Below are 21,197 nucleotides of genomic sequence, written 5' to 3'. Positions count from 1 at the left end.
AGATGGAGGGTTAAGATTTTGAAGGACATGATCTAAGGCTCGGGAATTAAAGAGAATCAGAACGGACGGCTGAGATCCCTTCCGGAATATTTGTTTTTTTTCCTCTTCTAATCTGACGGCCCAAAATTTTCTTGTCAAGAGCGATCAGAGGGCTAGGAGTGAAAGGCGCTGATCTTGTCATCTTCTTCTTCGATCCGAGGGCTCCGAGCTCGTCCTTACAAGTATGATCAACGGTGGAGATTAGGATGTACAGCGCTGTCATGACGTACTCTGGCACATGTCAGTAATGCAGGCGATTCTGGGGCGTGCGGTGGGGATTTCGTCTGCGATGCTTTAACTACCTCGGCCCTGATTATGACGATAATCAGCAGAAGCTGTCTTATTCTCTTTGTCTTTCGACCTCCCCTCCTTTCCGATCTTTTCAATGTGATCCTTTTCCGATCTCTCATAACGGGCTCCTCTCTTCCGATCTCTCCTGACACGCTCCTTTTTCGGTCTTTCATGCCGGCCTCCCTTCTTCCGACCTCTTCTACTCTGGTCTTTTCTTTGTCAGGTCTGGTCCAGTCAAAGCATTTATTCCCTCAATTTTCGAGGTGTCCGCTTCGTTTTCTGCTTAGTAATAAATGCTCAGACCATCCCCTATATATATACCTTCAGCAGGAAACCCTTCCTCATTTGATTTTTCCTCTTTCCTTCTCACTTTTCTTGTTCTAACTGCTCCGGCAATAATTCTGGCCATGGTGGCCACTTTTGATCTTTTCCCGATTATCCTCTTTATCCCTTGTCTGAAAATTTACGATCCCGGTGATCGGAGAATCATGATAACCCTATCTGATGACAGTGAGAGAACCGGACTAATTAATCGATCTGGATCGAGGACCTCGATCGTACCAATCTCAAATCATTTGTCCGACATAATCGGCGAACCGATTTCGGGCGAAAAGACTGCTAATATTCCCCTTAACTCCGGTGGCTGCCCCTTGGCGTTCATCTGGCTTCTCACCACACTAGGTGTTCCGATAGCGGCTCGGTTTCGAGCGGTAACTTTGATGACGACCTCTCTCATTCTCATGAGAGTCATAGTCCCCCCATCTAAGCTGTACATCTATCCGATATCAATAGCCGGTCTCTTGGTCAAACACATCTTTTGACTCAGCCACGAGACTAGGCTTTGACATAGGCCTTTTAGATAGGATGTTCCACCGATCTCTAAAGATCGCCCTTATGATGTAATCAGACCTTTAATGTAATCCGATCTCTAGAGATCGCCCAAATGATGTAATTTGACTTTTTGGAAATAAAATTCATTTTGTTAGTTATCACTTTATTATTATTGCATTGATTATTCTCCGATCTCTGGTGTGTTTATCCGATCCGACTCTTAATTTGAATGACCTTATCCAATCTGTAATTCAAAACCTCTTAATCTGCCGCTCTATAGTTAACCGATCTTTTTATGGAATCTTCAGAATATTCGTGAGACGTGTCAGAACAGCTGGCGAGTCCCGCTAACCGATGCACCGCCTGGAACATTGTGAGCATTAAATGCTCGAACGAGTATAAATAGGGGTGGGGTTAGCCAGTTGCTCCCTTATGTCATTTTCAGTTTCTCGCAAACAACTTCAAAATTCTCTCATTTTCTTAAGTTCTTCCGACACCGATCAGACTCCGGTAAGGGTTTTGATCCTTCTTTTAGTTTAAATTCCTTGTTTCCTTTGAAAATGAGCGGCGCCGAGGGTCAGAGAGCGGCAAGCCCCCCTTCCGTTCAGATCTCGTGGTCATCCGATGAAGTGGAGGTGGTCGGACCAAGCGTGCGACCTGAATCTTCTAGGGTCCCTGTTCCAGCTCGAGGGCAAGCAGCACCATCAAGGCATGTACCTTCTTCAGGGAGGGAGAATCTTCCCATGGACGAGTTGCCATCGGTCCTTCAAGAAACCGATCTGCAGTCGTTCAGCCAAGAGTATAACATTCGGCCTGATTCCTACGAGTTGATTAGGTGTCACGGTGATCTTCGTGCTGATCACTTCTTCGAGGAGAACGATATGATCATGATCTACGAAGAACAATTAAAAGCCGGTCTACGGTTCCCTTTGGATGACTTCTTCAAGGAAGTTTTAAAATATCACCAAGTATGCATCGCTCAAGTTCACCCAAACTCGTGGCGGATCTTAGTAGCCTTCCGAGGCCTATGCCGAGCTAAGGGGCTCCGACCTACAGCTAAGGTGTTCGTCAAACTGCATAGGCTGACTCGTCGAAAGGACGACGAGTATTGGTTCTTCCAGGCGAAACCCCATTGTGGGCTTTTTACCGACCTGCCCTCCTCCCTGAAGAATTGGAAGAACCGCTTCTTTATCCTGAGGAGTAAAATTCCAAACGGCTTTGAGGGCTTCCCTCGCAGCTGGCTGCACCAGGGCCCTGTACTTCCGAAGCGCATCACCTTAAATAGAGAAGAAGGCCTGATGGTGATGGAGCTGAAAGATCAGGCGGGCAGAGAAAATTTCTCTTGTTTGGACGCAGTTACTGCCGAACTGCATCACTGGACAATGAAATTGATCACCGGCGAAGATCGCGGGCTTCAGCTCTTTGACCTCGGCATCGGTATTTTCTATATCTCAGACCTTTGGACCTTAGCGATCTCACTGACCTCTTCTTTGTGCAGGTATGGCAAGCGGTGAAGCCTCCAAGGAGAGCCGGAAGCAAAAGAGAGAAGTCTCCCGAAAAGTGCGGGAGATGAAGAGATCCGAACTGCTCCAGACACCCAGGCATGAAGCTGAGGAAATGCAAGGGGGCTCATCTCAACCTTCGGGGCAGCCGATCCCCGAGGTAGAAGTGATCCGATCTCCTCCTTGCCAAGAAGAGCCGCCTCCAGCTCCTCCAGTCGCTTCAGGTGCAGAAGTGGGTCCTTCTCAACCTACCACACGGACCCTCTCTCGCGGTGCTCAAGTGCTGATCCATTCCTTGGAGAAGAACCGAACTGTTCGGGAGAATCCGGGTTTTGCTAAAGTTCTGGGGGCTTCTATCTGCCTTCGGGAGGATCGGGACAGGCTGTCTCCGGACAATCTTGATGACACCTGACCCGCTCCATGAGCCTGAACGTGGAGTGCTTAGTGAATCAGCATATCGTCAGGGAGAAGGCTCACCGCCTGGGTAAGGAGGTCGAGAAGATGGGTCATGAAGTGGCTTCCCTCCGATCCCAACTCTCATCCGCTCAGAACTACATATCTGAAATTGAGGGGCGGATGAAGTTCTACGAGGATAAGCTGGCCGAGCAAGCTCGTGTTCTAGCTTGAAATGAAATTCGCTTTTTGTTCAGTGAATAGATGTGATCGAAAAATCTCTAAATTACTTAAGCACTTGATTGTCTGAGCATATTAAAACAACTAAAGGTGATTATTAATCTAAGTGTAAGAGGTCGGAAAACACCATAAGCATGAGATCGGCAGGGAACCAACTCTAAATAGGACTTGATTTAAAATTGGAAATTTGGCTTGAGTACTTAAGATCGGGATCGCCATTAAACTGGATTGGAACCTTAACTTGATTATTCCTAAACTTTTAAAATGAAGATCTAGTGCTGGTTTAGTTTCGTCTGACGAGAGAGATCGGGAATGTAATTGACTATTCAGGAGATTTGACAATTGGTTTGAGAGATCGGCAAGGCTTTAAATGACATGGGGACTTAGTATTGATTTGATTCCTTTTGAGGAGAGGTCGGAAATATGATTGTTTGGTAAAGAGAGATCGGAAATGTAATTGGCTGGCAAATGGAGACTTAGTGCTGGGGATCAATTTCGAAATTTATTGCTTTTGGGGATCGGCCAAAATATGGTGTCAACAGCTGCCCCTCTTTACATAATTCCTACTGGAAAAATTTTCGTGTAGGGATTATGTAAAGATTTAGACCCATATTTTGGGCGATTAGGTGTTCAAGGTTAGGAAACTAAAACCTACTTAAGTTAGTGATCTAGGGATTGGTAACAGAAGTTAAAATGCTAGAAAATTAAAATCAACTTGGATCAAGGAACCAGAGGTTGATAACAGGAAATTTAAATGCTGAAAATCAAAATCAACTTAGATCAAGGAACCAGAGGTTGATAACAGGAAATTTAAATGCTGGAAATTAAAATCAACTTAGATCAAGGAACCAGAGGTTGATAACGGGAAATTAAAATCAACTTAGATCAAGGAACCAGAGGTTGATAACGGGAAATTTAAAATGCTGAAAATTAAAATCAACTTAGATCAAGGAACCAGAGGTTGATAATAGGAAATTTAAATGCAGGAAATTAAAATCAACTTAGATCAAGGAACCAGAGGTTGATAACGGGAAATTTAAAATGCTGAAAATTAAAATCAACTTAGATCAAGGAACCAGAGGTTGATAACAGGAAATTTAAATGCTGGAAATTAAAATCAACTTAGATCAAGGAACCAGAGGTTGATAATAGGAAATTTAAATGCAGGAAATTAAAATCAACTTAGATCAAGGAACCAGAGGTTGATAACGGGAAATTTAAATGCAGGAAATTAAAATCAACTTAGATCAAGGAACCAGAGGTTGATAACGGGAAATTTAAAATGCTGAAAATTAAAATCAACTTAGATCAAGGAACCACAGGTTGATAACTGGAAATTTAAATGCAGGAAATTAAAATCAACTTAGATCAAGGAACCAGAGGTTGATAACAGGAAATTTAAATGCTGAAATTAAAATCAACTTACAAAGCAAGTCTAATCCCGACACAAGAAGTTCTTCCCTAATGAAGTGTACTTAACAGGATCCTGAAAGTTGATGATTAATGGAGGACGAGTAGCAAGACTTGACCTACGATCCCATTTCTCCGGATGCCCCTTTTCGGTTCCCGACTTTCTTCTTATTTTACGAAAAGCGCCATTGCGGGTTTTCACTTTCCTTTTGCCCACCTGACCAGAAGCGCCTTTCCAGGTTTTCACCACTAGTTTTTTTTTTTTTTTTTTTGCCATTCCCTGCAAATCTCATAGTAAAGTACGCGAGGTTATCAATTTCAAATCCTAATCTTATGGCAAAATTTTAAATGATTAATAGCGCGTTAGATAAAGAGATTGAAGTAGGATAATATTAAAGAGTGAGTATAGGGAAGTTAAAAGCAAAGAGATAAACACAAATAAAGTATGACTTTATTATGGTTTTAAGAAATAAAAGGTACAGTTTCAAAGAAAAAGGGTACGGGGATAGATCTCACATATTCCTTGCAGTTAGCTTTGAAGTCTCTTAACTGCCATTATTTCAAGTACTCTGAAGCCTCATGCCATGACGGTTTATTTCCATCCTCGGTTTCATGCCCCATTCCTTATTTCTCCCTTTTGGTTCTTGGGATGCCCTTTCGGGTTTTCACCCCTAGATTTTTATTTTATTTATTTATTTTTTTTTTTAGCTTGCTCTTTCAGGACGCCCTTTCGGGTTTTCATCCTTCACTCATTTTACAGAAAGCACCCTTCGAGGGTTTTCGCCTTCTTTAACATATTTTGCTAGGAGCGCCCCTTCGGGTTTTCACCCCTACCCCTTTTTTTTTTAGGCATAGTATCTCTTGACGGTGTCAGCATTTACAGGTCTTGGAAATTCTTTGCCGTCCATGTGGGTTAAGATCAAGGCCCCACCAGAAAATGCCTTTTTAACCACATAGGGTCCCTCATAGGTTGGTGACCATTTACCCCGGGGATCATTTTGATTCGGGAGAACTTTCTTCAGAACTAGGTCCCCGGGTTGAAATTCGCGAGGGCGTACACTTTTGTCAAATGCCCTAGCCATTCTTCTCTGGTATAACTGCCCATGACATGCTGCTGCTAACCTCTTCTCATCCAGCAAGTTTAATTGGTCCAACCTTGACTGGACCCATTCCGACTCATCAATCCCCGATTCCTTCAGAATCCTTAGGGAAGGAATTTCAACTTCGATAGGTAATACAGCCTCCATCCCGTAAACCAGTGAGTACGGAGTTGCCCCAGTTGATGTTCTTACAGAGGTCCGGTATGCATGAAGAGCGTAGGGGAGCATATCATGCCAATCCCTATAAGTGATCGTCATTTTCCGGATGATTCTTTTGAGATTTTTGTTTGCAGCTTCCACCGCTCTATTCATCTGGGGACGGTATGGGGAGGAATTGAGATGTCGAATCCTATATTGATCACATAGCCTTTGGATCTTTGGACCATTCAAATTCTTGGCATTGTCAGTGACGATTTCATTGGGGAGACCATGTCGACAGATGATATTATTTCTGAGGAATTTAAGAAATGTGTTCTGTGTAATGTGAGCATATGATGTTGCTTCGACCCATTTAGAAAAATAGTCGATGGCTACCAGGATAAATCTATGCCCGTTGGATGCCTTAGGGTTGATGGGACCAATCACATCGATGCCCCACATTGCGAAAGGCCAAGGTGAGACGAGGTTGAATAACTGGTGAGGCGGAACATTTATCGGATCCGCGTAAATTTGACACTTATGGCACTTCCGGAAATACTCGACGCAATCCTTTTCCATGGTAGTCCAAAAATATCCCCGTCACATGATTTGCTTAGCCATCATATGCCCATTGATATGGGTTGCACAGTTTCCCTCATAGGTCTCGAAAAGGATTCTCTTTGCCTCCTTCGCATCCACACATCTCAACAATTCGCCGTTGGAGCTCCTTTTGTATAGAATTTCTCCACTGGGGAAGTACCCCAATGCTAATCTCCGAATCATCCTCTTTTCATTTTTGCTCGCCCCTGAGGGGAATTCTTTGGTTCTGATGTAAACCAGGATGTCATGATACCAAGGTTTACCATCAGGCTCTTCTTCGATCATGAAGCAGTAGGCCGGCTCATTTCTTGCTTTAATCTTTAATAAATGAGTCGTCTGCCCTTCTTCCATTTGAGCCATAACAGCCAAGGTGGCCAAGGCATCTACAAATTGATTCTTGTCTCGACTAAGGTGAGTGAAAGAGATTTCCTCAAATTTCTTAGTCAGCTCCAGTAAGTACTTCTGATATGGGATTAGCTTCGGATCCTTGGTTTGCCATTCTCCCTTGACTTGATAAATGATCAGGGCTGAGTCTCCATATACCTCCAATTTCCTGACCTTCATTTCGATAGCAGCTTGTAGACCCATCACACAAGCTTCATATTCTGCGACATTGTTGGTGCAGTCGAACCTCAACTTGATAGCTATCGGAAAATGTTTCCCATCCGGGGATACCAATACAGCTCCGATTCCATTACCGGACAAATTGACAGCTCCGTCGAAATACATTTCCCATACATCAGCTGGCTCTTCTTCTCCACAGTCTACTTCGTTAATATGCTCATCAGGGAACTCAAAATCCAGAGCTTCATAATCCTGGATAGGGTTTTCTGCTAGGAGATCAGCGATTATACTACCTTTCACCGCTTTCCGGGTCATATAAACAATGTCATATTGGGATAGTATGACCTGCCATTTGGCTATTCTTCCTGGCACGAATGGGCTATCGAATACATACTTAATAGGATCCATTCTAGAAATGAGCCATGTCTTGTGATTCAACATGTAGTGCTTGAGGCGATTCGCTGTCCAGGCTAACGCGCAGCAGGTTTTCTTTAGGAAAGAATACCTTGACTCGCACTCATTGAACTTTTTGCTCAGGTAATAAATAGCTCTCTCCTTCAGGCCGGTATCATCATGTTGCCCCAAAATGCATCCCATTGAGCTTTGTTGGACGGCCATATACAGGATCAGAGGCCTTCCTACCACCGGCGGGACCAATACTGGTGGGTTGGACAGGTACTGCTTGATTTTCTTGAAAGCCTCTTGACAAACCGAATCCCATTGGGTGGTGTTGTTCTTTCGGAGTAGTCTAAAAATAGGCTCAGCTTCAGCGGTGAGATTGGAAATAAACCTTGATATGTAGTTCAACTTCCCCAGGAAACTGCGCACCTCCCTTTCTGTTTTTGGGGATGGCATCTCTTGAATGGCTCGAACTTTATCTAGATCAACTTCAATTCCCTTCTCACTCACTATGAATTCCAACAACTTCTCAGATCTAGCTCCGAATATGCATTTGGCAGGGTTCAGTTTCAGCTGATATTTCCTGAGTCTCTCGAATACTTTCCTCATCACCTGCACATGGCTCTCCTCTTCCTGGGATTTGATGATCATATCATCCACGTACACCTCCACTTCTTTATGCATCATATCGTGGAATAATGTGACCATGACGCGTTGGTAGGTGGCGCCAGCATTCTTTAACCCGAAAGGCATGACTCGATAGCAAAATACCCCCCATTGGGTGGTAAAGGCAGTTTTCTCCTTGTCTCCCTCGTCCATTGGGATTTGATTGTATCCCGATGCCCCATCGATACATGAACACTGCCCAATCCCGCAGCATTGTCTACTAACACATCAATGTGAGGGAGGGGGAAATCATCTTTCAAGCTCGCTTTATTAAGGTCCCTATAATCAACGCACACCCTAACTCTCCCATCCTTCTTCATTACCGGGACAACGTTAGCTATCCATTGGGGATATTTGACTACTTCCAGAAACCCAGCATCATACTGTTTCTTGACCTCATCCCTAACTTTGAGCAGTGTGTCCGGATTCATTCTTCTTGGCTTCTGCTTTACCGGGATTGTCCCCGGAATTAAGGGAATTTTGTGCGTCACTATCTGGGGGTCCAAACCAACCATATCGTCATAGCTCTATGAAAACACGTCCAAGAATTCTTTGAGCAAACTGATCATATCTCCCAATTCCTCACTCTCCACAACCTTAAGTTCCCTTTTCACTTCTTCCGTGCCTAAGTTTATGGTGCGCGTTTCGTCTCCACAAGGCACTAAGGAAGGTTCATCTCTTTCATCCCTTTCTTTTGTGAGCTCCACCTCAGAATCACTTGAAGTAATGGCAGTTATAGGGATTTCAAAATTAACCAGAGGAATTTGTGAGTCTATTGAATTATTAGGTGTTAATTGATAAATGGTCCTGAATGAACGAAAATAGAATATATTATAATGATGGAATTTAAATGGAGAGAAAAAGAGAATCGGATATAAAATGTGCTATTAATTCATTAAGATTTATGACATAAGAAAAGGGTCCATTTACAATGTTACACTTGCCATCATGGACAAAATGATCAAGTGTAGATAACCAAAGGTACTTTACTCGAAATTAAGTATAGGAATGTCCTCTGCTGTCCAGTTGTCCAGTTCCTGCCCCTCAGCCATTGGCGAGACCAGAGCCTCATACAAGGAATCCAGGTGGATGACATCGATGGATGGTTCATCAGGTGATTCTTCCACATCTGCCAGATCTTCAATGACCGGTTTAGTGAAGACTTCAATGATCCTCGGGACCTCCTTTATTTTCCCGACTTTCTGATCGAATCTCTGATCCCGAAGTCTGTTCCTTAACCAGAATCGCCCATCCATCAGGGCATCTTCCTCATAACCCAAACCACAATGGCCCACCTTCTGGATAGCCGGTATAGGTTCAACAATCCCTTGTAACGCGGCACCTAGGCCTTTGCCCTCTTCATACCCATTCCTCGACATCACTTTGGCTACCATAGCCATAGCCCCTTCATTTCTTGAAACATTTTCTTATAGTTCGAGGGCCTGGAAGGAGCTTTCCAATGACTCTTCAGCCGTTTCCACATAAGGGAGTGATTGTGGCTTGGTGACCAATATGGCTTCTTCCCCTTTCACCGTGATGATTTTGCCGTCCATAATGTACTTTGTCTTCTGATGCAAAGTTGAAGGAACGGCATTCGCTGAATGGATCCACGGCCTCCCCAGCAACATAGTGTAGGCCGGTTCAATGTTCATCACTTAGAATGTGACGTTAAAGGTGCATGCGCCAATTTGGAGTGGCAAGTCAATGTCTCCCAGGACTTCTCTTCTTGTACCGTCAAAGGCTCTTACCACCATAGCACTCTGATGTATATTCGATTGGTCAATCGGCAATCTGGCCAAAGTAGCACTGGGCAATACGTTGAGTGCTGATCCATTATCAATAAGGACCTTAGCCACTATACAACCTTTGCATTTCACTATCACATGCAGGGCTTTAGTGTGCGTTAAGCTTGCAGGGTCTATCTCTTCTTCAGAAAAGGTGACAAAACTGGATGCCTGGATTTGTCCCACTATCTTCTCAAACTGCCCCGGTGTGATGTCGGGGTTCACAAAGGCCTGATCCAGAATTTTCTGCAGGGCTTGTCGGTGCACTTCAGAGCTCAGAATTAGTGATAACAGTGAAATTCGGGCAGGAGTCTTCCTTAACTATTCCACCACATCATACTCACTTTGCTTCATTATTTGAAGCAGCAGCTCCTCTTCCTCTCTTGGTCCGGTAGGTTCCACTTCCTCCATTTTCTCAATCTCTTCCTCTGTTCTCTTCTGTGACTCTCCCATTTTTACTTTCCCTTTCTTCTTTTCTTTTTCATCAGACCCGTAACATCTCCCACTTCTGGTTATAAACTCAACTTCTTGCTCAGGTGGGGAGGATTTTGTGGCAGCGACGGGTTGAGGATTAGTTTGGGGAGTAGTATTGCTGGTAGGTCCGGCATAAGTCATCTTAAAATGCTCATGAGGAGTGAAGCACGGTTTTGGAGGTGCCGAAGGTGAAACAAGATTAGGAGCCGATGTACTGCTCGACGCTCCTTGAGTGAAAACTTGGAAGTTATAATTCCAAGGTATGGCATGGGTATTGGTGACAGGGAGCTGAGGCGGGGTTCGGATAATCGTCACTGGTGGTGAGGCTATTGGGGGTGAGAAGGTGATTCTAGGTTTAGAGGTGGAAGCATTTTGGCTGAATCTAGCTGTGTTCACTCCCCCTTCCATCCTTGACCTTGTCTGGCATCTCAGAACTTTGAGGGACAATAAGTTCTGAACCTCTTGCTTAAACTCTTCACAATTTCGCAGCAAGTGGTTAGCTACTCCTCCATGATAGGAGCAACCTGCCCCATCTTCAGGTTCCAGTGCTTGAGGGTAGAGGTAACCTTCCCTTACTGCCATCCTAAAAATTGCCTCAAAGTGAGGAACCAGATTATCTATCTCTGGGGTTGACCCTTCTCCGTCAGACTCTATCATATTTACGCCATTGCCCGCATTATGATTGGGCAACGGGTTTGAGGTAACATTGGGGAGGGAACCATTCCCCTCAATCTTCAACCACCCGTTTCTGATTAAAGCGTGCACTCTCCCTCTGAGTGCCCCGCAGTTGTCAGTTGAATGCCCTTGTGCCCCTCCATGATATTCACAACGGGCAGTGGCATCATACCACCTGGGGTATGGTGGCTGAATTGGGTCTAGAGGAACCGGTACTATTTGGTTTATACCGACGAGGTATCGGTATATTTCACTGAGTGGGAGGGGAAGGGGTGGATCAGGGTTTCTTAGTGGTCTAGGATTATTTTGAGGTGGCCTGGGTTGGGTAGGTGGAGGAGGTGGTCTGGGTTGGTAATTTGTAGGTGGAGGATACTGTGGGCGTGGGTGTGGATAATTTGGGAAAGGAGGTGGAATGTTGGCAACTGTTTGGCCATGAGGGGGAAGATACGACCGGTAGTTGTTTTGAGGAAGTGGGGAATAATTATTCTGCCAGGTGATGGAATGCACATCACCCTCCTTTTTCTTGCCAAAACTGGCAGTCTTCTTCACAGGGTTCTCGGCCAACTCCTGTAGTCGTCCCATCCTTAAGTTGGCCTCAATTCTCTCACCCGCTTGGATGATATCCGAGAAGCTGTTGGAGGCATTCCCAATCATCAGATTGAAATAAGGAGCCTTCAATGTTTCGATGAACAAGGAGCATAATTCATTGTCGGTTACTGGAGGATATACTTCTGCAGCCTTCTCCCTCCATCTTTGGGCATATTCTTTGAAGCTTTCCCTGTCTTTCTGCACCAGGTTTTGAAGGTCCCTCCTTGTGGGGGCCACATCACAGTTAAATTTATATTGCTTTAAAAAGGCATCAGCTAAATCCTTCCAGGAGCATAGTTTGTTCCTGTCCAACTGTATACACCATCTCAGGGCTGCTCCGGAGAGGCGCTCGTGAAAGAAGTGGACGAGAAGTCTGTCATCTTCTGTCAAGGCAGACATTTTGGCAATGTAGGTTGCTAGGTGAATGCGGGGATCTGAGTTCCCGGTATACTTGTCGAAATCTGGGACTTTGAATTTGGGTGGCACCACCACGTCTGGCACCAATCTCAGTGACGCCACATCGACTGAACCATACATGTTCAGCCCCTCTATTGCTCTCAATCTTTCCTCTAGAGCAGACAGCTTCTCGTTTTCCCTGGTCTTACTTTCTCCTCCTACTGCATGAAATGCTTCCCTAGTTGGGAGATGAGGGGCGGAGTGAACTGGAGGAATTAGTATTGAAGGGTATGGGTCGGCATTTGAGACGACTGGGTAATGGGAGAAAGGTAGGTCATTATTTATGGTAGCCGGGTTGACAGTGATTGTCGGATCCGGGATAGGTGACTGAAAGGTGAAGGAGGTTGAAGCCTGATGAGGATCCATTGTTATAGGTGGTGGAGGAGGTAGTGGTAGGTTAGGTTCTGAAGCTGGTTTATTTTGTGACATCTCCCTCATTAGTCTCATGAGTTCTGAGACCTGGTCTTTCAACTCGGATACTTGCCCTTGTAAGTTCTGTACTTGTTCCTGATCTTCCATTATCTTCTTTGTTCGGGATCTTGTTAAGTACACTCGCTTGGGTTGAACCGTGTGCTTGGTCAGACTTGCTTTGTTCGAAGCAATGTTGATTTTCTGTAGGGAGTGATAAATAAAAAAAAAACTTTTAGTGAATTTTGAATTTCGTAAAAAAAACTAAAGGTCCTGGTTCGGACGAAGGATACAGTGGCGTTTGGGAGCCGAAATGAAATCTGCAGAAGGACGATTGTATCAATTTTATCATGGCATCATTCGATAGTCTGACTGTGAATGACTGGATTGAATGCGCATCTATGATACCTGTCCATATGGCACATCCAATTTTTCGCATAACCCTAGCGAGGGGGTTCCTACGGGAGTTATACTATTCATTCATCATTTTGCTAAACAATGGCCCAAACATCATTCTATTAACTGAATAATTTGTACACAGCATTCTTTACATTGGCCTAAGCTCAGGGAGGTTCTTTATAATGAGATGACATTTTCTGAGATACTCGTATAACCTTTCTTCTTGTTTGGCAGGGTCGAACGCTTTCAGAGCATACTCGGATTCAGGTAGGAGTTCTTGTTTTCCCTGTGCTATCATTCTCTCCAGCTGGTCAACATTCTCTTTTAGCTCTTGATAGAGAGCGGCTTGTCTTTCTTTTTCCTTTCTTTCCTTAGCACATTCTTTCAGAATATCGTTGATGAGTAGTGCCTGTTCCTTTAATTCGAGCTTCTTCTTTTTGTTTTCTTGTTTATACTCTTCTACGAGTATCTCTTGGTATTTCATTTTTTTCTGAAGCTTACTATTCTGTACTTCTACTTCTTTTACCAGAGCTTGGAGATAGCCTTTTTCCTTTTCCCACTGTGCCTCTTGCTCTTCGAAGCCCATCTTTTCGGTTCTTGCCTCTTCCCTGAGTCTTCTTACTTTTCTTTTAAGGTTCTGCTATTGATCCTCTAACTGTTTTATTTGTTCTTGCAGTTACAAATTCTCGGTGTTTGCCTTCTGTAATGAGTCAGCCAGAGGATTATTAGCTTCTTCTGATAGGACGCTTCAGCGAGGGTCGCAGTCTTCGAATTTTGTTGGATCTCCAGCCAAGTGTTCTTGATCCCTGTCAGCCCTCCATTTAAGATAATCGCCTATAGCACTCGGTCCTTTGGGCGACCTCTCCATCAGAGTGATGTTTTCCCAAGATTTGCGAGCTATTTTCAACCCTTCCTCTTCCTTGAGCTCATGGTAGAAATGACCTTGGTGGTATTCTTCTGCATTGATGCTGAACTGTGTTGAGCCAAATTGCCTCATTACTAAGGCCGGAGTGTAACTTGTGTATCCAGTTACTCCGATTAGGGATACTGATTGATTGTTCCCCGTGCTGATCAGAATGGATTGACTTGACGTCCACAATTTCTTCCAACAATAGTTATGGCTATTGAAGCTCAAAATGCGTTCTTGCCACTGCGGCTCATCCTTCGGGCTGATTAACAATCGGGTCATTTTCTCGATGAGAGGCTAGTCAAGATACCAAGTTAATCCCTTCGTCTCCACAGGACACATATGACTAATGATCCAGAGGTGCAACAACTGAGAACAACATTTAATGGATCCCTTGCCTTGTTGTCTGCAATAAGTAAGGGATAAGAAAGTCTCGGCAAGGATTGCCGGTACTGGATTGACCTTCTGTTTTTCTACTGCCCAGAACATTTCCACAACGCCGCAAGTTATGATTCCGGGAGGTCCAGGGAACAAGATCAAGCCGTAAATTGCTAGAGCGAGCATCAATGAAGCTTGATCCCACTGTTCATCTTGGATGCATTGATCCAACCCCTTCTTGAGATAAGTCCAATACCATCCATGCGTGTTTCCTTTGACAGTTTCCCTACCCTTTGCTTCTTCTGATGGAATTCCCAATATATGTGCGAACCGTTTCCAAGTCTGCCTATGCTCGAGGTGTAGGTAAATATGATTCTACGCCACATAAGGGATTTCTAGCAATGCTTGATATTCTTCCATAGTGGGAGCAGTATCGATATCGTTGAAAAAGAACACTCCAAACTTAGGGTTCCAAACTGACAACATGGCCTTTAGTGCCGGGACTTGAACTTTAACTCGCATCAAGGTTACAATCCTCCCATATTTCTTCTCAAATTGTGCTTTGACCTGATCGGGAAATGACTTCCAACCATTGGACAAACCCTCGAGACTGTTCATTCTGACTTCAATCTTATTCAGGTCCAATGGAGGTAATGAGCCAGTATCACGGTGTGGGGGTACTGATTTATTTTTAGGCCATGGTTTAGCATTCTGTTCTGACTTAAGAACTTCTTCTGCCGACTGACTCGAGGATGCCATGTTAAAAATGATGCTTATCCTTTTACAGACCTTATTTTGGTGATGCCTGCAGGAAAAACTTGTTAGCGGGATAAATTCAGGTAATCTTGAATTATACTGTTGGCAGAGTGACACCTACACATTTATCAAAATAGGAAAATGTGTAAGTTTTCTTAATAGTATGATTCAAGATTACCCTTAAAAATAAGAACAAAATAAAATAAACAGAATAGGGTAAGAGTAAGTATGCCCCTTTTGTCCTAAAATAAAGGAGAGTCCTAGTACCGGCTAAGTGCTACCTAATTGGACAGTTCTATCTTACAAGGTAGCTTACTACGGCTTCCAGCTATCGTGATAGTTTAGCTCAAGGTCTAATTTTCTAAAAGCCACAGATTCCCAAATTGCCCCTACTATAAATAATAGAGCCCCATTCTATCCCCCATGATATTGTCGAGAAAATTCCACGGGTATCACAGTGAATAGAACGAGTTTCAATTTGAGCAGAAGCCTTCACGGATACTAACGTGGTAAAAACCCACGGGTACTGCTACATGACCCCCTCCTATTTTCCTAAAAGGGTAAGAAAGCCCGGGTATAGGGCTGAAATGTGTGAGGACATCATGTGAGTGTTCAGTGTGTGAAGGGACATCTTTACCTCTTCCCAATACAGGGGGAAATTTTCCTTTTTTTTTTTTTTAGACGAAGAGCGTTGTAGGAAGTAAAACAAGTAAGACAAGCAAAACAGTTAGCAAGAATAACAATAATTAATGTATAAAACTTTGCGGAGTGAGCCCACCTAACTATGATTTGATCGCAAAATTAAATCTACTTTTGGACCTCTCGACCGGGGTTAAGTTCAAATTATCTCCCCAGTGGAGTCGCCAAGCTGTTGCAAGGGGTTTTGCGGTCGCCTGGATGAACACTCACTGAAGTGGGAAAAGTGAGGAGTCGCCACTTTAATTTTGAGGAAAATTAAAAAAAACCATTTGTGAAAGTAAATTAAAATGAAACCACTTCAAAAACAGAGATTCTAGGTTCGGGGTCCGTAAACGGGTGGGGAAGGTGTTAGGCACCCCACCTTGTCCCTCAATAAGGGTAAGCAGATTTAACTTCATGTTCTTTATAAATTAGAATTGATAGTTAGGAGGGTTTGAATGGAAATGTTAATCCTTCTGACAAAAGGAATATTTGATCTTTCACTAATCCGGATTACCTAGATACATAAGTAAATGAGACAACCTTAGTGAGTGGCTGTTGCATATTGGTTTTATTTTAGGGATTATTGTGCGTATAAATAATTCGGTTTGAGAATCGGATAAGAACTCTCCTCCGACCTATTTCATATATTCGTTAAAGACTTAATTGAGAATCGGATAAGAACTCTCCTCCGATCTCCTTTTAAATATTTATTTAAATTTTGGATTGAGAACCGGATAAGAACTCTCCTCCGATCTCTTTTAAACATTTTTTTAAAATTTTAGATGGAGAACCGGATAAGAACTCTCCTCCGATCTCCTTTTAAATATTTATTAAAATTTTAGATTGAGAATCGGATAAGAACTCTCCTCCGATCTCCTTTTAAATATTTATTAAAACTTTAGATTGAGAATCGGATAAGAACTCTCCTCCGATCTCCTTTTAAATATTTATTAAAATTTTAGATTGAGAATCGGATAAGAACTCTCTTCCGATCTCTTTTATTTTAATAGAAGTCGGATAAGGACTTTTTCGATCTCTCGAAATTTGATTACAGCTACCCATCACGAAATGCTAGAACTAAGGGTTCTGGCATTCAAAGATGCCGGGGCTCGGAATAAGGCTTCTTTTAACTCATTGGTACCTTGTAACTAGTCAGGGGATACCAAACTGAATTTTTCGACCTTCCTATGTGGTCGCCTTACCAGTACCTTTTGATACCCAATCTATACCATTTATTTATCTTAAGGTTCGGTTTTACTCTGCCTTGTGACGTCTTACTCAATTGTGTTTTGTGTTATTCTAGTGATTCGGCCTTACTATTTTCCCGACTTATTAGTCAGACCTTTCATTATTTTAAAGAGACCCTTAAGATACAGTTACCTACATTTTATCCAACCACTTATACGCTACTCGGGACTAGAGGACTTACATTCAGGAATAACAAAGATTAACAAAAAGAATGGACTGGTCAACAAGGAAGTAAACTCGAGAATAACCTTCTTCGTGTTCTTTAACGCAATATAAATTTGGAGAAAATTATATATATAAAAGAACAAAGGAAGTACGTAAAATAAGAACGAGCACTTAATAAAACAACAATATGAGCACTCATCTGTAGGGAGTCGGATCTATTAAACTAATTACGGGATCACAGAACGTAATGGGGCCGCGGGCTGGTAAACTGAAGACTAAGGTTCGCCTTGAAATGAAGAATACCTTGTTAAAATACAGTCCGATCAAAATTATAACTGAGTATGAATGAGGTTGAGCTTGGACAACGGGAGTGAAATAAAGATAACAAAGAGAGAAAGTGAGAGTGTCACAGGATAATGAACGAACTGAAAATGAAGAGTTTCAGTATTCAGAAATCCCTTTGCAAGAAAATACTTCATAAAACTGGTTTCAAAAGTTTTTCTTATGAAAGCTCAAAAATAGCAGAGTAACGAGCTGAATAAAGTTTCAGAGTCCTTCCGCTATATTCACTATTCGTCCTCCCTTTTGAACAGTTTTCATGCAGGTATTTATAGGAACTGGGTGCTCCCTATGAAGGGTCAGGATTTGTTTTGAGGGAGATGGAGGGTTAAGATTTTGAAGGACATGATCTAAGGCTCAGGAATTAAAGAGAATCAGAACGGACGGCTGAGATCCCTTCTAGAATATTTGTTTTTTTTTCTCTTCTAATCTGACGGCCCAAAATTTTCTTGTCAAGAGCGATCCGAGGGCTAGGAGTGAAAGGCGTTGATCTTGTCATCTTCTTCTTCGATCCGAGGGCTCCGAGCTCGTCCTTATAAGTAAGATCAACGGTGGAGATTAGGATGTACAGCGCTGTCATGACGTACTCTGGCACATGTCAGTAATGCGGGCTATTCTGGGGCGTGCGGTGGGGATTTCATCTGCGATGCTTTAACTACCTCGGCCCTTATTATGACGATAATCAGCAGAAGCTGTCTTATCCTCTTTGTCTTCCGACCTCCCCTCCTTTTCGGTCTTTTCAATGTGATCCTTTTCCGATCTCTCATAACGGGCTCCTCTGTTCCGATCTCTCCTGACACGCTCCTTTTTCGGTCTTTCATGCCGGCCACCCTTCTTCCGACCTCTTCTACTCTGGTCTTTTCTTTGTCAGGTCCGATCCAGTCAAAGCATTTATTCCCTCAATTTTCGAGGCGTCCGCTTCGTTTTCTGCTTAGTAATAAATGCTCAGACCATCCCCTATATATATACCTTCAGCAGGAAACCCTTCCTCATTTATTTTTCCTCTTTCCTTCTCACTTTTCTTGTTCTAACTGCTCCGGCAATAATTCTGGCCATGGTGGCCACTTTTGATCTTTTCCCGATTATCCTCTTTGTCCCTTGTCTGAAAATTTACGATCCCGGTGATCGGAGAATCATGATAACCCTATCTGATGACAGTGAGAGAACCGGACTAATTAACTGATCTGGATCGAGGACCTCGATCGTACCGATCTCAAATCGTTCGTCTGACATAATCGGCGAATCGATTTCGGGCGAGAAGACTGCTAATATTCCCCTTAACTCCGGTGGCTGCCCCTTGGCGTTCATCTGGCTTCTCACCACACTGGGTGTTCCGATAGCGGCTCGGTTTCGAGCGGTAACTTTGATGACGACCTCTCTCATTCTCATGAGAGTCATAATCCCCCCATCTAAGCTGTACATCTATCCGATGTCAACAGCCAGTCTCCTGGTCAAACACATCTTTTGACTCAGCCACGAGACTAGGCTTTGACATAGGCCTTTTAGATAGGATGTTCCACCGATCTCTAAAGATCGCCCTTATGATGTAATCAGACCTTTAATGTAATCCGATCTCTAGAGATCGCCCAAATGATGTAATTTGACTTTTTAGAAATAAAATTCATTTTGTCAATTATCACTTTATTATTATTGCATTGATTATTCTCCGATCTCTGGTGTGTTTATCCGATCCGACTCTTAATTTGAATGACGTTATCCGATCTGTAATTCAAAAACCCTTAATCTGCCGCTCTATAGTTAACCGATCTTTTTATGGAATCTTCGGAATATTCGTGAGACGTGTCAGAACAGCTGGCGAGTCCCGCTAACCGATGCACTGCCTGGAACATCGTGAGCATTAAATGCTCGGACGAGTATAAATAGGGGTAGGGTTAGCCAGTTGCTCCCTTATGTCATTTTCAGTTTCTCGCAAACAACTTCAAAATTCTCTCGTTTTCTCAAGTTCTTCCGACACCGATCAGACTCCGGTAAGGGTTTTGATCCTTCTTCTAGTTTAAATTCCTTGTTTCCTTTGAAAATGAGCGGCGCCGAGGGTCAGAAAGCGGCAAGCCCCCCTTCCGTTTAGATCTCGTGGTCATCCGATGAAGTGGAGGTGGTTGGACCAAGCGTGCGACCTGAACCTTCTAGGGTCCCTGTTCCAGCTCGAGGGCAAGCAGCACCATCAAGGCATGTACCTTCTTCAGGGAGGGAGAATCTTCCCATGGACGAGTTGCCATCGGTCCTTCAAGAAACCGATCTGCAGTCGTTCAGCCAAGAGTATAACATTTGGCCTGATTCCTACGAGTTGATTAGGTGTCACGGCGATCTTCGTGCTGATCACTTCTTCGAGGAGAACGATATGATCATGATCTACGAAGAATAATTAAAAGCCAGTCTACGATTCCCTTTGGACGACTTCTTCAAGGAAGTTTTAAAATATCACCAAGTGTGCATCGCTCAAGTTCACCCGAACTCGTGGCGGATCTTAGTAGCCTTCCGAGGCCTATGCATAGCTAAGGGGCTCCAACCTACAGCTAAGGTGTTCGCCGAACTGCATAGGCTAACTCGTCGAAAGGACGACGAGTATTGGTTCTTCCAGGCGAAACCCCATTGTGGGCTTTTCACCGACCTGCCCTCCTCCCTGAAGAATTGGAAGAACCGCTTCTTTATCCTGAGGAGTAAAATTTAGAACGGCTTTGAGGGCTTCCCTTGCAGCTGGCTGCACCAGGGCCCTGTACTTCCAAAGCGCATCACCTTAAATAGAGAAGAAGGCCTGATGGTGATGGAGCTGAAAGATCAGGCGGGCAGAGAGAAGTTCTCTTGTTTGGACGCAGTTACTGCCGAACTACATCACTGGACAATGGAATTGATCACCGGCGAAGATCGCGGGCTTCAGCTCTCTGACCTCGGCATCGGTATTTTCTATATCTCAGACCTTTGGACCTTAGCGATCTCACTGACCTCTTCTTTGTGCAGGTATGGCAAGCGGCGAAGCCTCCAAGGAGAGCAGGAAGCGAAGAGAGAAGTCTCCCGGAAAGTGCGGGAGATGAAGCAATTCGAACTGCTCCAGACACCCAGGCATGAAGCTGAGGAAATGCAAGGGGGCCCATCTCAACCTTCGGGGCAGCCGATCCCTGAGGTAGAAGTGATCCGATCTCCTCCTCGCCAAGAAGAGCCACCTCCAGCTCCTCCAGTCGCTTCAGGTGCGGAAAGGGGTCCTTCTCAACCTACCACACGGACCCTCTCCCGCGGTGCTCAAGTGTTGATCCATTCCTTGGAGAAGAACCGAACTGTTCGGGAGAATCCGAGTTTCGCTAAAGTTCTGGGGGCTTCTATCTGCCTTCGGGAGGATCGGGACAGGCTGTCTCCGGACAATCTTGATGACATCCTGACCCGCTCCATGAGCCTGAACGTGGAGTGCTTAGTGAATTAGCATATCGTCCGGGAGAAGGCTCACCGCCTGGGTAAGGAGGTCGAGAAGATGGGTCATGAAGTGGCTTCCCTCCGTTCCCAACTCTCTTCCTCTCAGAACTACATATCTGAAATTGAGGGGCGGATGAAGTTCTAGGAGGACAAGCTGGCCGAGCAAGCTCGTGTTCTAGCCGAGCGAGATCGTGTTCTTGAAGAGATTCAGGCACTCCGGGCTGGTGAAGTTGCTCAGCTCACTGAGGAGCTCAAAGAGAAAGAGGAAGAGGCGGTGACAAGGGAGGCCGGCGCTTATGTGAATGCTCACAGGGATCTCCTGGCCGAGCTCAAGAATCGGTAA

General features: G+C 44.0%; 1 pseudogene; it reads left to right on the top strand.

The window, feature by feature from the left end:
• LOC110665739 (vacuolar-processing enzyme alpha-isozyme-like) overlaps positions 1–21,197 on the top strand; it is a 32,340-nt pseudogene that overhangs the window by 3,167 nt on the left and 7,976 nt on the right.

This window comes from Hevea brasiliensis, chromosome 13 (assembly GCF_030052815.1).
Source record: "Hevea brasiliensis isolate MT/VB/25A 57/8 chromosome 13, ASM3005281v1, whole genome shotgun sequence".
Taxonomy (NCBI): Eukaryota; Viridiplantae; Streptophyta; class Magnoliopsida; order Malpighiales; family Euphorbiaceae; genus Hevea; species Hevea brasiliensis.
Note: the sequence above shows the minus strand (reverse complement) of the source record. Positions and strands in the feature narration are given on the sequence as shown.